This window comes from Chelonia mydas, chromosome 13 (genome assembly GCF_015237465.2).
Source record: "Chelonia mydas isolate rCheMyd1 chromosome 13, rCheMyd1.pri.v2, whole genome shotgun sequence".
NCBI classification, from domain to species: Eukaryota; Metazoa; Chordata; order Testudines; family Cheloniidae; genus Chelonia; species Chelonia mydas.
Window position 1 is genome coordinate 30,842,552 of NC_051253.2, and position 18,000 is coordinate 30,860,551.

Genomic DNA, 18,000 nt, shown 5'->3' on the forward strand with positions numbered 1-18,000 from the left:
GAGGGGCTTAGTGTGGGGGGATCCAGGTGTGGGTTGAGAGGGTTCTATGTGAGGGAATCTGGCTGCAGGCGGCTCAGTGGGGGCATCTGGATGGACAGGGGCTTGTTGGGAGGTTGTGGGTGCAACGGTAATGGGACTCTACAGGCGGGTCCAGGTGAAGGTTGTTGGGGCTCATTAGGGTGGGGTCTGGGTGTGGGGGGGGACAGAGCTCAGCAGGGGGGTCTGGGTATGGGGGGCTCAGTAGAGGGGTCCAGATGCTGGGGGACTGGGGCTCAGTGGAGTAGGGCTCCAGGTGCAGCTGGTTGGGGCTTGATAGGGTAGGGATGCGGGTGGCTCGTCGGGGTGGTGCAAGTGCAGGGGGAGTGAAGCACATAAGGGGGGGCTTTGGGCATGTGTGGGGGGTGAGGCTCGGTGGGAGGGTCTGGGTATGAGGGGGTCTGGATGCACGGGTGTTGGGCGGATAGGGGAGCAGCTCCCTGTACAGTGATCCCTCCCTCCTGAGGTTGAGGAGCGATGGGTGCAGGAAGCATGGGGGGGAGGGGGGGGGGGAGTTTGCAGAGCTTCCTACAGTTGGGGGAGAAATCTGGGGTGGGTTTGACATGGCCCTGGATGCCATGCAGGGGAAGAGGAAGTCCCGTCCTCCCCAGCCCAGCTGGGACCAGCAGGTGAGCCTGACGCAGGGTAGGGGCCAACATCAGGGTCTTCCCAAGTCTTGCCCCCTACCCCACAGTGATTTACCTCTCTGCCAGCTGCCCTGGGCACCTGAAACATACTGTTGGGGAGGGTCGCATGTCTGCTATTGTGGTTTCTCTTTGCTTCCCTGTCAGAAAGCCATTTTTCTGCACGGAAGCAAAGAAATTTGCGGGGGACATAAATTATGCCTGTGCACAGTGGCGCAGAATTCCCCCAGGAGTACTCCTTCACTGCACAACCCTGATACAGTCCCAGAGCAGGTCCATCTTGTGCACTGAACGAGGGGGGGGAAAATAGTATAGTAGATCCTCAGAGTTACGAACTGACCAGTCAACCACACACCTCATTTGGAACCAGAAGTACGCAATCAGGCATCAGCAGAGACCAAAAAAAAAAAAAGAAAAAAAGCAACTATAGTACAGAACTGTGTTAAACGTAAATTACTAAAAAATAAAGAGAAAGATTAAAAAACAGATTTGACAATAAGAAAACTATTTCTGTTCTTGTTTCATTTAAATTAAGATGGTTAAAAGCCACATTTTTCTTCTTCATAGTAAAGTTTCAAAGCTGTATTAAGTCAATGTTCAGTTGTAAACTTTTGAAAGAATGACCATAACATTTCATTCAGAGTTATGAACATTCTTCATTCCTGAGGGATTCGTAATTCTGAGGTTCTACTGTATGTGATCATGTAACTAAAGACTGTAACATAATGCATATCACGGGGGCCAAATTAAGGTCGCCTCTGGCATTTCCTAACTTTTGAGTGTTCAACTTTGCGACCTGAACACTTAACATCTTTTTGTTAATGTAGTTTCTGTCATTTTTTGGAAACTTAAAAATTGTAAGGTTTGTTTTTTCATGACATAGAACCGCAGTTCTCAAACTTTTGTACTGGTGACCCCTTTCACATAGCAAGCCTCTGAGTGCGACCCCCCCCCCCTTATAAATTAAAAACACTTTTTAATATATTTAACACCCTTATAAATGCTGGAGGCAAAGCAGAGTTTGGAGTGGAGGCTGACAGCTCGTGACTCCCCCACATAATAATCTCGCTACCCCCTGAGGGATCCCAACCCCCAGTTTGAGAACCCCTCACATAGAACCACAGTGACCTCCCAGCATCAGTCATCTTTAGGTACACAGCACAGTCCTCTACCACTAGCACTAATGGAGTAACTGGTAGCAATAGTAACTTGTCATCCTCTTCGTGGACCAGCCACTAATGGAGGATGAGGTACCCGATGATATGTGCTGACAGCAGAGGAACGTGGGGACTCAAGAATAGCGAGGTTAGTCCCAGGTTCTGTAAGAATGCATTCTAGCAGTCATGGATTCTTCTGCCCCTAACCTCCCAACCCCTCCCCGTCCTCTTCTGCTCCTATTTCACTCACCCCAGACCCTGCCCCCTCTTCTACTGTACAACTCCTCTGGTTGCTCCTGTCCATGGTTCCTCCCCCTCAGCTTCTACCCTCCCCACTCCATGGCTCCTGCTTATCCTCCCCTGCTTTGTTCCTATCTCGCATCCCGGTTGTCTGCCTCACTTTGCTCCTGTTCCCTACTTTCCAGCTCCTAATTTTCCCCCTCTCCTGCCCTGCATTCTCTGCCATCACCCTACACTATTCCTAGCCCCTCTGCATTCCAGTCAGGCAGCTTCTTCCTCCTTCAGGCTACCTGGGCATCAGCAGGAGAGCCAGTCTCTCTGCTGTCAGTTCCTGTCCCCGTGCCACAATAGCATCTGGCAGCAATTGCAGGGAAAGTCATGCTTAGCCCCTGTGGGATGGTGCTTCCTCCATGGGGATGGGCACATGCCATCTGGTAGGCACTGCAAGGGGATGGAGCATGCCCAGTACAGACAGAATCATAAGGGAACTTAGCAGCCAAACTCTAACAAGTCTCTACTGAGCATGTGCAAAATGAGATTTTGCTGGGACTTATAACTTGGCCAAATTTGGGCATATTTTCTCAAGGACAGCACAAGGCACATGCTTGACACTAAGTCCCCTCTCCAAACCCTGGAGGCGCTAGAGCTTCTCAAAGGAAAAGGGAAGTTGTTCTTTTCAACATGGGCAAAAATAACATTTTCCCAACCTTACTCTGAGACATAGCTGAACTGTTTTGGCTGAAACTTTAAAAAAACAACAAACAAACAAAAAACCACACACACACAGAGCCAGCCTCAGGCAAACACCCTGACATGAGAAATTTCAGCCCAAATAGTTTGTCAAAGTTATCAGCAACTGAAACCAGGGTCTTATAACAGGAAGCACTTGGCAACTTTAACTAAAAGGCAGCACTACCAGCCCCCAAAGAATAATGCTCCAGACAGCACAAAGCCTGGAGCAACCAAAGGATAGCAGTCTCCCTACCGCTGCCTCCCACGCAGCCCGGAGACTCGTGTTGCAGAGGGCCTGCTGTTCTGGGGACACTGGGACAGAGAAAACACATCAGCAGCCCCAGCCCATTGCACTGGCCAAGAGGGGCTAAACACTGCTTCCTCCATTGCTGGCTATCACAGCCCCACTGGCAGTGAGCTCCATCCTCCACAGAGCTCAGCATGCTTCCTCTGTAGCCTTCCCTGCCCCTCTGGACTGGGAGGGAGGGACAGAATAAGAAGTTCCCACCCCACCTGAGGCTAAACTCGTTGTTTCCTAGGGTTTGAGAGCAAACCCCCTCCAACAGTTCAAACCTGTATATCACCTCAATCTCATTAACCACCGAACCCACAACAACAAATTCTTTTCCCGCTAGAGAACATGCATGAGTAACTTCAGGGAGAAAGCAGCTTTCCTGAGGAAGTTGCAAGGGATAGCAGGGAGTGAAGGGGGTGTGATAGACTGAGGGTTGGTCTACAGTGCAACTAAAAGCCTCTGGCTGGCCAGCGCTGGCTGACTCAGGCTCAGGGCTAAGGGCGGACTTGGGCTAAGAGCGGACATTCAGGCTCGGGTTGGAGCCTAGGCTCTAGGACCTTGCAAGGTGGGAGGATCCCAGAGCTCGGGCTGCAGTCCCAGCCTTAACTCTACCTGCAATTTCTCAGCCCCGCGGCCCAAGCCCCACAAGCCCGAGTCAGCTGGTGTGGGCCAGCCATGGGTGTCTAATTGCAGCGTAGACGTATCTTGAGTTACTGAGATTATAATGGTAAAATGGGGACTCAACCACACAATTATTGTGTGTCACTGACACACAGAACCTGATATTACTTTAGGTGCCAGTTGTTTTCACAGGTGTACTCCCACAAAGACCACCTCATCTTGAAGCAAAAAGCTGTAGCCTCAGAATAAGAATGGAAAGTTCTGCATCTGAGGCTGTGACATTTTGAAACATACGGCATTAGCGAAATAATGGCCTTCTGTCTCGCTAAGTTTAAAGGCTGCCAGTCATTGATAAGCCAAGACACAGAGCCCCTTGAAAACCCATACAACCCACTGACATAGTTCAGACAGGAATTGGCTACTTCTCCATCAGCAAAGTCCACCAGACACTGGTGGTTAAGTGCATCAAACAAAGATAACTCTGTTTTCATCACAACTTTCCTATGCTGTTTCAGTCTTCAGGCAATCTCTCAGGTTGCAGCTGTCCCTGTCTGCTTTGTTAAAAAAAAAATTAAGTAGGAACAAATGCAGAGGAGCTCTTGAAAGTATTAACTGTCCAAGCTTATTAAGTGTGACTCAAGTTAGCCGCTACGATGCTGGGATAGTAGAGGAATCTGGCAATGAGCCAGAGTCAATAGGCAACGTACAGAGTCCACAGTGGACCAAATCTCAACTGCTCTGATCACAGCCCAAAAGAGAACAGCTGGTTCAAGAAAGAGCTCTGTATGGAGGGAATGGGTCACTTGCGGTGATTTTCCCCAGTCCCAACACATACTTTTCCTGGGGCAGAGGAGTCAACCAACATTTGAAAACCTAGTAAAAAAAAAAGCTCATGATGCTTCTATGAAATTCAATATAAACTCATCCTAACTGATTCACTTCAGAAACACTTTCTTCTGAATACATAAAAAGCTGAACACGTTGCCCAAAATGAAAAAAAAGTACAATTCTGTAGATGAAACACAATACACAATAAGGCCCCGACCTAACTAACATCTTTGTATTTGTCCTTAGATACCTGCACTCTTAACAGTTTATTTGCTTTTACAGCACCTAGCCTGTGGCAAAGCGCAAACCAATGCCAAAAACACATTCAATTGATGCTGAGTGGGCTAGACAGAAGTGAAAACTGAAAAAACCCATTCAGTCTTCTTTGATTTTACTGCTGCAGATTTCCAGAATTTTGATGCAATAAACAGTAAACCAATTTCCTTTGCAAACAATGACCCAGATTCAGAAGCACATGCTTGAATGCTGTCTTGAAGAGAGGTACATTCCTGAATCAGGGGCACAGATATGAAATAGAAACATGGAACTTGAATTTTAAATGCTAGAAGAAAAGAAAGGATTACATTCCACAGCCATATTTCAGCTTCCTGTTCTGGGTAGATCCTACAACCCTGTAAATGGCATCAGCTAGGAAGGCAAAGTAAAGGAGAGATTCTTCTCTGAACCTTTTAATTAAATGTATTTATTTTGTCCTTGTGGGTTCCAGTTCTTTGTCATTAATTAGATCAAAGAGCTCTCCAGAGAGCCTGTGATGGCAGTGTCATCTGTACATCAAGTCTCACTGACACTTCATTCAAATGCTTTTGTAAGTTTAGAGTCTTTCGTCTCATATTTTGTAAAATGTGTGGTATGTTTGGTATTTTAAATCAAACACTGCCTCATGCTCAGTACAAATTTCAACATACAGTACTGTGGTAGTGGATGCTAGTGTAGAGACAATCTTCCTGAGAGTCATTGGGAAATTACTCTTTATTTCAGTCCAACAAACATGAGGCTGATGTTGGTTGAAGACAAGGTACTGTGGACTTGTAGGACTAGTTGTTTCTCAGTGAGCATTAAGTCACCTGAACACCCAGATGCCAGGAGCTTTGGATGGTTGCAGACGAGTTCTCACCATTTTTATTTTATTTTTGTTGTCAACGCAAGTGTCAAAGACCTCCTTGTCACACTTTTCTCTGCATTCTTGGAAGCACCTTCAGCAAACTGGACACAATGGTCTGTGGTTTTCTTTTTGGACACAGAATCAATAGTATAAGTAGGGACACATTTGCCCCTGCACGGTCGGATGCTTGTAGCCATTATTAATTCAGTGACGAATCATATTGTATTAGTGTCTATGTGGATTCCTTTAATTCTTCCTCTGATTTTCCCCTCCATTTTCACACTTGCAGCTACTAGTAATAGGCTTGCAAGGTTAATTGGCGTGGAGAACTATACTGAGGGCAACAAGCTCCAGTCCATTCTGTGCTACCCTGAAGGTGAAGTAAAAGAGCTTTGCAGCTTTCTTATCAAGTTCAAATCTTCTTCTTTCAGTTGGTTCTATGGCATAATCCCCAACTGACCTTTGCTATTTTTCGGTGTTGAAGACAGACGGCTTCTGACTGAAGCTGATGTTTAAGGGCTGCTGGAAGCCCTGGAACAAGGCCTGATGCTATCATTGAGGACAGAAGGAGCTGCACGTCTCAGGACCTCTGAAGAATTAGGCTGCTATTTAAGTGACTTCTTTTCAGCGCCCACATTTGAAAATGTTGGCCATTTTTAAATTATTGTTAAAAGCTAAAGCTATACAGGGGCTGAAGGAGCTACCAGAAAAGTGCTGGTCCAGCAGGCCACAGCAGTGGGCTGAGTCCGAGCCAGGTGGGCCCAGTGAGGTGAAACACCTTGCAGAGCTGGGAGTGGCTCCAAGCTCCATCTGCAATACATTAGGACATAACCTCTCTAGGCTTCAGAAAAACGATTCCCATTATGAAAGCCTAAGTCCCAAGCTCGAAGAGGCTGGTTTTGGGAGGGTGCTTCAGGGGAGCTCTGGGGCTCTCTCCCCCCCAGACCTTACACCCTGGGATTCTGAAATTCTGGCCATGGTGAGCCTCTCTGAGCCGCTTCCTGCTCCTGAGGTTTGTACAAGTGCACTAACACAGCTGTTTTTTCACAGAACTCACGGTTCTGTATTTTCAACAGCTGTCAAAATGGTTAAACTGAACTTTGTGCTTGAGCAAAGGGTACAAAGTCAACAGTGTTAGACTGGCTGGGAACCAAGGCCAATGCAATGGATTGTTTGGGTCTCACTAGGTCACGTTATGCTTAAATAGCTGCAGGTCTTTTCTCATCAAAACAAGAGCCAACCTAGCTCAGTGTAAAGCCTTATGCTTCCCTGCCTGATTGGAAGAGCAAGTAAATGCCATCCGTTTGTATTGTTCTGTATAAAATCAGACTGGGTTTTCCAACTCAATAGCCAAGAGGGGGCTTGAAGTAATTGCAGAGTGTGGAGTACACTGGCACAGCTAGGCAGGATCTCCACAATGCAAACTCCAGGAAATCCACGTGTCACGTCTCTCCAGGACTGATTTACAGGGATCCTATCCCCTGCATTGAGCACATGAGGGAGAGAGCGAAGACACTTCCTACCTACAGAGAATGGTTATTAATAGCCACACAACAAGTACAGATATTAGACGCTATGCTGCAGTCGTTACAGGTTCCTGACTGTCTTGATATTATCGGTCGTCATGACAGCAACTGCTGTACACAGTGGTAGTGACCAAGATGGAACACCAGGATTCTGAGAAGAAACAGTCCTTCCTCCTGGATTATCTCTGAACAAAAGACTAAATGACTGAAAAAAATACGCAGCACAGCTGTAACCGATCAGACCCCTGGACCCTCTAGTCCAGAATCAAACCTCCTGCTGATCAGATCAGACCACTGGTCTCTCTAATACGGTATTTGTCTAGTTTTAATGCCCTCTTCCATGCTACCCCTACAAAGCCCCTATCCCACTACAGCAGGCACCAGCACATGGCCAGAAAGGGTCAAACATCCTGCAGGATAAATGACCCAAATTCAACCGCTAAGGACATATGATAAGATAATGCTTGTGTTTTTGTGTTTTTACATATATATTGTTAGAGGTTAACAATGTAATCAAAGAGTTCCAGTCTATGCTGTATTCTATTAATTCAGAGATCAAAAGGAGATCTTAACATTTAAATTAATTGTGAATATAGTGATATCACTGGATTCCTCTCTTTGGAATGTATAGTAAATAACCTGCAAATGGTGGAAAACAGGCAATTGCCTTATGTTAATCCCTGTAGCTAATTACTGGTGATGCTCAGGAAATAGGTCTACTTCAAAGTCTCCATGATTGCCCAATGTTCGCCGAAGGACTCCATGCTGTCAAGAGAAGGCATGGAACTGTATAAAGGTGTCTTGGGTCCTGATCCTTTCATCTCAGATCTGCTTGATGCTTTATGCAGGGGCAGCTTGAGTCATAAAACTCAGATCTCCAGTCCCATCTGGATCACCCTGAATATGAACATTGGACTATAACCTATGGACAAATTCTGAAAGAACTCTTTGCAACTACAAAGCTCACCATCTCTACTATGAATCTGATTTCAGAACTGTAAATATATTGATCTATTAACCAATACTCTCTATCCTTTCTTTTTAAATAAATGTTAGTAGTTAATAACAATTGGTTGTAAGTGTGTATTTGGACAAGATCTGAAATATTCATTAATCTGGGAGGTAATGTGTCTGATCCTTTGGGATTGGTAGAACTTTCTTATATGATGAATAAGATTTTCAGTAATCCTCATCATGTGACACTTAGATGTCTGGGTGAACGCCTACAACAGGGTTGCTTTAGGGGAACAGTGTTTTGGTTTCTGGATAACCAGGAAGGTATTACAGAAGCTGTTTGAGGCTAGCTTGGTGGATCTAAGTACTGGAATGACCACCAGCTTTGGGGAGTGTCTGCTCCATACTTTGCAGTTTGCCCTAATTAAGTAACCTCAGTGTGGCTCCTCTGGGACTCCAGTCACACCACCCTTCTTTCAACTTCCTTCTCAATATTAACTCACATTGGTAAAAATGCCATCATCCACTGGTTGTGTGTGTATGTGTATATTTTATACACACACACACACACACACACTTATTAAACTTCAAAACAGAATCTCCTGCTGGGTCTCTCAATGCATTTGGTGTTAGTCTATTTAGATGGAAAGAGCTTTAGGACATGGTCAAGTGTACCACATTTCACAAGATATTCTGTCACAGCTGACCTAGGCTCTTTCTTCTGCCGCACCAAGAAGTCTAGCAATATTTGAAGGAGGAAAGAGAGGGAGAATTAAAATGTTCTTTAGACTCAGGAGGGAGCCAGGAGACCATGAGTTGAAGTTTCACCTTTTCCACTCACTGGTGCATATCACATCCACTATTATTGAACAAGGTCTTATATCCCCATCCTAGGAGACAGGCAAGAGCCATTGCCCCATTTTAAAGATTAAAGTAAATGAGAGATTACATAAAGTCACTTCTGGCAGAGCTGGGAATAGAACTCAGGTCTCTTAACAGGCCACACCGAAATCACATTCTTACACTACCACCAAGGGTATGTCTACACTGCAATTAGACGCCTGCGGCTGGCCGGTGCCAACTGACTCAGGCTCGCAGGGCTTGGGCAGTGGGGCTGTTTAATTGCTGTGTAGATGTTCAGACTCAAACTGCAGCCCAAATGTCTACACTGCAATGAAACAGCCCCGCAGCCCAAGCCCATGTCAGCTGGCACGAGCCAGCCACAGGGGTCTAACTGCAGTGTAGACACCCCCCAAGAAAGAGTGTGTCACAGCGAGATGCAGGCTATCATGTCTGTAACCACTGCACTAATCACAAGCTCACACTCATCACCTACCTGAACAAGGGCCACGGATTCCCAGCGTTCCACGGCTAGTCTACTACAGAGCTGTCGTAGCTCACTGGCAAGGAAGTAGGGAGGTGTGTCATGAATGAGGCAAAGGGAGGGAGAGAAGGAAAACATGGCCCTGTGGTTAAGGCACTAGACTGGGGCATACTGGGCTCTAGCTCAAACTCTGCCACTGACTTCCTGAGCTAGACAAGTCACTTACACCAGAATTTTCCAAGGCGGCTGCTGATTGTGAGTTCCCAATTTTCTGGATGCCCGATTTGAGACACTTAGGGCCTTGTTTTGAGAACAGCTGAATGCTCATAACTCCAAGTGAGGTCAATGGGTGCTGCAGGTGTTCAGCACTTCTGAAAAATCAATTTCCCCACCAGAAGCCTGGGCAAGAGCCTCCCTCAAAACCCACAGCCTAATCGGTACCAGACTGCAAAACAGGTTTGTTTGATTTACACAATGGCTCGAGATCCTTATAACACGTTCATAGTTAGAGACCATTATAATCTGTCAAGTATGATCTGATGCACAACAAAACCCGGGGTTCCACATTTTGTTTATTTGTCACACCTTCTCATTGCTTATGTGGTATCTCAGCCCCTCCTTCACTGACTTGTCACAAAGCACTCTTTTGGTGCTGAACAAATAATGCATCATCATAATAACCTGCCTCAGGCAGTAACCAGCACTAAATGCTTGGGAGGGAAGGAAAAAAGACCTGTCACGGCATGCATGCAGTGCTACACAACGCCTTTAGATGATCAGCTTGTGCCCTGCAACACGAACCTCAACACAGTAATATGGGTAATCAGTTTGCAGAACTACAAATTTCGCTAGTGGTCACCCAGTTATGCTGCCCTTTTTAAAATCCTGCCACAGAATGGGACTCTGGTCTGCTGCAGCGAGGGATTCCATAGGCTGGTGAAAAGACATGCTGCATAGCATAATATTCCCTTTAAATCACAACCCACACTGCGAATTGCTGCATGTCTGACATACACATACCTGGGTATTGTGACTATTTGCAGAAAGTGAAATAAAAACCTTGCACCTGGGGTTCAAATAAATATTCACATACTTAGCAGCAGCTATTGTAAGAACCAAGAACGTGGGTCTAGAACAGGGGTGGACAAGCCTTTCGGCCTGAGGGCCACATCTGAGTGGGGAAATTGTATGCAGGACCATGAATGTATGGCTGGGGCAGGGGGTTGGGGTGCAGTGTGCAGGTAGGGGCTCAGGGCAAGGGGTTGGGGTGCAGGAGGGGTGCCTTGAGTGGCTCCAGGGTGTCAGCAGCACGCAGCGGGGCTGAGCCTGCCCTGGCCCTACGCCACTCCTGGAAGGGGCCGGCACCACGTCCCTGCGGCCCCTGGGGCATGGGGAGCGGGGGGGTCAGAGGGCTCCGCGCACTGCCCTTGCCTGTGGTTACCTTCCCCAAAGCTCCCATTGGGCACAGTTCCCCGTTCCCGGCCAATGGGAGCTGTGGGGGGCAGCGCCTGCAGGCGAGGGCAGCACGCAGAGCCCTCTGCCCCCCCACGCCTGCAGGGGCCACAGTACCGGCCACTTCCAGGGTTGGCGTGGGGCCAGGGCAGGCAGGGAGCCTGCCTTAGCCCCACCGTGCCATGGGGCCGGCAATCCCGCAGGCCGGATCCAAATTTACATGTTTCAGTTCCAAGGGGGGCTAGAGTCCAGAGCCTCATAAGCCCCACGGGGCTGCTGAAGCCTGGAGCCCAGAGCTTAAGGTAGGGGGTTGCAATTTTTTCTAGGTGGATCACGTTTTGTTTTTTGTAAGTCCAAGGGTGTATTCAGCACAGAAAGGTTGCCAAACACCGCGTAACCTAAATGAAGACAGGGAGAGTGAGTTCAGCTAGCCAAGCCAAGCCAAGTTGAACTGCCTATGTGCAGCAGAGGGAATTCTCAGAGGGATTTCCCAGCAGCTGTGCTCTCTGCCTCTGTCCCCCTCAAGAGTGAGAGATCAGCTACAATCACCCCCTGCCTGTGGACAGAGGTGCCAGTGTTCAGTGCCATTGTCCTGTGCTCATCGTTCCATGTAACCGCACAATTCCCTCCACGTTTCCCTTGCCCTGGCAGGCCGTACTCACCATGGCTAGTGCTGAGAATGTGCAGTGCACAAGTGTGCTGACGCAGCAGCGTCAATAGGCAAGTCTTGTTTAAAACGTTAGGGGAGCAAAAGAAGGGAGTTCTGAACCTCAGCTTTCACTTTCTGTTGTGACTAAACTGGCAACGGTACCTCTGTGTGTTTTATCTGTAGCTGCTGCTGTTGTGGTCTTGAGGGGTTCCCCCTCCACACCTGCAGAAGGCCTGCGCCAGAGAAGGAGAGAAAGAAGGGGACTTGTGATGCCATGTCCCATGAGCTCCTGAAAGTCAGCGCTGCATCAGAACGTGAGCACAGGGCCTGGAGGATGAACATTGCAGACAGCCTGGAGAAGGAAAGAGCAGACAGGAGAAAGGCCCAGGAGTCCCAGCAGGAGAAAAAGCAGGAGATGCAGGAGGCCATAACAGGGCTCCTCCGGCAGCAACCACAGATGCTGCAGACTCTTGTGGACCCCTACAGGTCCGACAGTCACAGCCAGGACTGGCTCTCGGCACCAGCAAAGCAAGCACGTGCTTGAGGCGGCACAATTCCGGGGGCGGCTTTCTGGCCGCCCTTTTTCTTTTTTGCTTGGGCAGTTGAGCTCCCAGAGCTTGGGGCGGCAAAAAACCTCGAGCCAGCCCTGGTCACAGCCTCGCCGCCCTTTGCAGTCCGTAAAAAATTCCACTGCAGCACCTGCCTACACCCACGTGGCCTCAGGGGCCGCATCCCTACCCTGACCACTCCACATCAGGGGACGTTAAGGACACCCACAGCCTCACATACACTGGTCTGAGAGAGCCAGGGCTTTTGTTTGTGTAAGTAAAATGGACATGAATGTTCGTTACCCTTAACACATTTTCCAACTTCAAAATGATTTCCCACTGACCAGTAGAAACCCAGCATTGCAAGTTTCCACAGTGCAATTGCCACTCACTTCTCCACTGTCAGTGCAGCTCTCATTCTGGTGTCTGCGCTGGAGGGCTGGGGCAAGCTTGGCACACAGATCCGGGAACATGGCCTTGTGCATCCAAAAGTTCGGCAGCCATTGCTCATCGTCCCAAACCTGCACTGCAATGTAATCCCACCAGTCGGTGCTCGTTACTAAAATGGGTGAACTTGAGTGCCTGGCATTAAATGAGGATATTGACATAACAGGCATCACAAAAATTTGGTGGAATAATGATAATCAATGGGACACAGTCTTACCAGGGTACACAATATACAGGAATGACAGAACAGGTCGTGCTGGTGGGGGAGGGGATGTGAAAGAAAGCACAGAGTCAAACATAGTAATAATCTTAAATGACTCAAGCTGTGCCATAGAATCTCAAGGGATGGAAATTCCATGCTTGAATAGTAAGAGTATAGCAATAGGAATATACTGCCGGCCACATGACCAGGATGATGACAGTGACTGTGAAATGCTCAGGGAGATTAGAGAAGCTACAGAAACAGAAAACTCAACAATAATGCAGGATTTCAACTCTGCCCATATTGACTGGGTACACGTCACCTCAGGATGAAGAGATAAAATTTCTAGACGCTATTAATGACTGCTTCTTGAAGCAGCTAGAACCGGAAACCAAAAGGGTAGAGGCAACTCTTGATTTAGTGTCAAGTGGATTACATTGTAAGGAGAGTCATCACTTTAGATAAGCTATCACCAACAGGAGAGCGGGGTGGGGAGGGGAGAAAACCTGTATTTGTGCTGGAAATGGCCCACCTTGATTATCATACACATTGTAAGGAGAGTGATCACTTTAGAGAAGCTATTACCAGCAGGAGAGTGGGGTGGGGGAAGAGAAAACCTTTTGTAGTGATAAACACCCATTTTTTCATGGTCTGTGTGTATAAAAACATCTTTTGTATTTTCCACAGTATGCATCCGATGAAGTGAGCTGTAGCTCACGAAAGCTTATGCTCAAATAAATTGGTTAGTCTCTAAGGTGCCACAAGTACTCCTTTTCTTTTTGCGAATACAGACTAACACGGCTGCTACTCTGAAACCTGAAGTGGAGCACAGGATCTGGTCCAAGAGGTGATGACAGCTGAACCCCTTGGTAAAAGTGACCATAATGTAATTAAATGTAACATCCTTGTAGAAACCCTCCACAGTGGCATTTAACCTCAAAAAGCAGAACCACAAAAAATGAGGAAGCTAGTTAAACAGAAATTAAAAGGAACAATCAGAAGACTGAAATGCCTGCAAGCTGCATAGAAACCTTTTTTTTAAAACACCATCCTAGGAGCTCAAACCAAATGAATAGCCCAAATGAAAAAAATGCCACCATGGCTAAACAACAGAATAAAAGAGACAAAGAGACAGCCTTTAAAAAGGGGGATGTTATGAAGACCAAAAGTACAACTGGGTTAAAAAAAAAAAAAAGAGATAATTTCATGGAGGATGGGTCCCTCAATGGCTGTTAGCCAAGATGGTCAGGGACGTAAATCCATGCTCTGGGTGTCCATAAGCCTCTGACTGCCAAAAGCTGGGAGTGGACAACAGGGGAGGGATCATTTGAAAAATTGCCATGTTCTGTTCATTCCCTCTGAAGCATCTGGCACCAGCCTCTGTCAGAAGACAGGACACTGGGCTAGATGGATCACTGGTCTGACCCAGTATGGCCATGCTGATGTTCCATGTTTCTTGGGCCCAGATGAAGCACTCCACTATTTGCAGCTGCTCCATGAATGCCACCAACAATTTTGAATTAGTTCTCACTATGTCCCACAGCAATCTGTCCTCCAGAAAATCATCATGTTCCCCACCGCTTCACTTCTTCTTAAAGCTCTACAAATACCAGAGGATCATGAATCCTGTGCTGGCAATGCTTATGAAAATAGTGCAGAGCCATGCAAGCTCCACGCTTCTGGCAGACAACAAGGAGGGCTGCACAGGTTCGTGGTATTTTTTAAAAAGGCATGACAATTATGGGATACAGATTACATTATGGGATGGAGACAGCTGCCTGCTGGGAAGTTGACCCCTTTCTCCCACTCACCCCTGCATGACTTGTTTCTGCCCCACCATGCATTGCCAAAACGTCCCAAAAGACAATGTGCTTGATGGTGGTGGGTTGCACGCAGGATACCTACCCATGGTGCACTGCACTGTGCATTGACACAAGCACTCCTGGGGAGTATGGGCAGCGCCAGTGCAAGGGCTAACAAGTATGCATGTGCACAAGCAATATACTAACTGCAACAGCTTTATGATAATGTAACTTGCATCAGCAAAAGTTTGTAGCGCAGACATGGCCTATACCAGCAAACCTTTTCCAGTGCAGACCAGACCTTGCTCTCCAGCATCTCAAACAATGCTTTAAAAAGAAATCTAAATTACAGCTTCGAATGAATTGAGTCACATTAGATGGGAGGGGCCTTCCTACACCAGAAAACATTGTAATTCTATTTAGGAAACATGTAGAAGGAAAGCAATTGTAATGGCCTCAGCAAGCTTTTAAGCTGCAGTATAGAAAGTGGTGCAGGCATTTTAAATCTGATCTCATTAGAATTAAAGGTATTTTTGCTTTGGTGGAAAACACTCTAAAGACAGACCAAGCTGAGGCCCGTTCACATTATTTATAACCTAATGCAGAATCGCTGCTAGGGGTCCAAAGATTAAATGCCAGCAGAACAAACTATAAAGTAACTTCCACAGTTCCCCAAATCTGTTTCTTCCAAAGACATTTCACTATCTGAACCAAAGGCAATTAAACTATGCTTGCAGGCATTGAGATATCACAGGGAGAGAGACCTAAAACAGACAGAGCTCTTCCAAACACTCTACATTACAATAGGAATGAGGCATTTTTATTTTGTAACATATCAGGCTATGTCTACACTATGCACCTTTTAGCGACACAGCTTGTTGCTACAGCCGTGCCGCTAAAAGGTGCGCAGTGTAGCCGCTCTTTGTGGGCAGGAGAGAGGTCTCCCTCCGACAAAATAAATCCACCCTCAACGAGAGGCGGTAGCTTTGTCGGTGGGAGAGTTCTCCCCACTGACAAAGGACTGCTCACACCGGTGCTTTTCATCAGTAGTCATTCGGGGGCTGAGGGGGGTGTTTTTTTCAAGACAAAAGTTTTACCAGCGAAAGCCTAACATTTTAGTAGTACAATGGATTTAGCATTTGTCCTCATTTATATTTTAAGATAGTGTCTGGAGATCTGCTATGTGGGTAAACCTCAAAAGTCTGAATACCTAATGCAGAATTGCTCCGAGTAGCATAGGAGGAAAATAAGCTAACAGGAGTCTGAGTGCAGTTCTTTTTCCATTTCACCTTGTGATCCCATTCGCATTTCTTGGCATCAGCAGCAGCTGGTGTCCTCTCCAAGAGCTGAGCACATCACGTCTCCCACATAACCCCTTCCCCTCAAAGTTTACACACTCGTTGGAGAGGGAGTCAAGGCCAAGACTCAGGTGTAGCTATGCACGTAAGGCAGAATTCCCTCTTCAGCGGGACTTAAGTTCTTACCACCGAGGCTCCTGAAAGGTTTCGTGGCTGTTCATCATTGTTCCACTGAACCCATGCCAGGCCCTGGCTGCAATCACAGATCCACGGCACCTTGTGTAACCCACACACCTCCTGGGTATGGTGTTCTGTCCCATCTAGTAGCACCGAGACCACTAAGAGCAGAGGTGGGCAAACTACGGCCCACATCCGGCCCACGGGACCCTCCTGCCCGGCCCTAGTACCTGGCCCCTCCCCTGCTGTCCCCCCTCCCCCACAGTCTCACCTCGCTGTGCTGCTGGCACAATGCTCAAGGCAGCGAGGTCCTGGGGCAGCGCAGCTGCAGAGCCTGGCCTGACCCAGTGCTCTGAGCTCCAGCCCAGCTCCAGCCACCGGTGCTCCAGGCAGCGTGGTAAGGGGGCAGGGAGTGGGGGGAGGGGGGGTTTGGATAGAGGGCAGGGGAGTCGGGGGGGAGTGTGGACAGGGGTCGGGGTGGTCAGAGGGCAGGGGGGTTGAATGGGAGTAGGGGTTCTGTGGGGGGCAGTCAGGAAGGAGGGGGGATTGGATGGGGCAACGGGGGGCAGTCAGGGGCAGGGGTTCCAGGGGTAGTCAGGGGACAGGGAGAAGGGGGTGTTGAATGGGGGCACGAGTCCCGGGGGGGGCAGTCAGGAAGGAGAGGAGGGGTTGGATGGGGTGGCAGGGGGCAGTCAGGGGTGCAGGTTCCAGGGGCAGTCCGGGGACAGGGAGAAGGGGTGGTTGGATATGGCAGGTCCGGGGGGGGCAGTCAGGAAGGAGCGGGGGGTTGGATGGGGTGGCTGGGGGCAGTCAGGGGCAGGGGTTCCAGGGGCGATCAGGGAGAAGGAGTGGTTGGATGGAGCAGGGGTCCGGGGGGGCAGTCAGGAAGGAGGGGGGGGTTGGATGGGTGGCTGGGGGCAGTCAGGGGCAGGGGTTCCGGGGGCGATCAGGGAGAAGGGGTGGTTGGATGGAGCAGGGGTCCTGGGGGGGCAGTCAGGAAGGAGGGGGGGGTTGGATGGGGTGGCTGGGGGCAGTCAGGGGCAGGGGTTCCGGGGGCGATCAGGGAGAAGGGGTGGTTGGATGTGGCAGGGGTCCTGGGGGGGCAGTCAGGAAGGAGGGGGGGGTTGGATGGGGTGGCTGGGGGCAGTCAGGGGCAGGGGTTCCGGGGGCGATCAGGGAGAAGGGGTGGTTGGATGGAGCAGGGGTCCTGGGGGGGGGTGGGTGGGAGGCAATCAGGAATGAGAGGAAGGGTTGGATGGGATGGCAGGGGACAGTCAGGGGTGGCGGTTCTGGGGGCAGTCAGGGGACAGGGAGCTGGGGGGTGGGTGGATGGGGCAGGGGTCCCGGGGGGGCAGTCAGGGAACAGCCTCCCCTAACCGGCCCTCCATACAATTTCCAAAACCCGATGTGACCCTCAGGCCAAAAAGTTTGCCCGCCCCTGACTTAGAGAGAGAGATCAAATGAGTCTGCTCTACAGCCTTAGCTCACAGTCAGTTGGCTCTTAGCGCGCGCGGTAGAGCAGGGGCTCAAAGTCCCAGCCCGAGAACCTCCCCACTGAGGCCTGCAGAGGAGAGACCCAGGCAGCCACGCTGCGGGCAACGTCTGCTGCAGGCGCCGCCCCCCGCAGCTCCCATTGGCTGGGGGAGAGGGACAGAGATACCATCATTAGTTGCCGGGCAGAGTCAGCCACGGAGGCAGTGTCACTTTTTTCCACACTGACTATAAACCAGTCAAAATACCGAACACAACTATCGGATGCCCACCTTGCTGCAGTCCTGAAGATTTCAACTGCTCAGTCACTGAGGCCAAACATCAACAAACTGACAGAACTGAAGCGTTGCCAGGTGTCTGGCAAACACTAAAAAAACTCTGGCAGGCGAAGAATTGTATAAAGTTGTATGACAGTTTTATTATTTCTAAGAAATTTGAAATAAAAAATACAATA

General features: G+C 48.7%; 1 protein-coding gene across 1 annotated transcript in view; it reads right to left on the reverse strand.

Annotated features, from left to right (window-relative positions):
* The window catches only part of LOC102930402 (rho GTPase-activating protein 39), a 121,867-nt gene that overhangs the window by 92,011 nt on the left and 11,856 nt on the right, over positions 1-18,000 (reverse strand). The gene's annotated exons all lie outside the window — the stretch shown is intronic.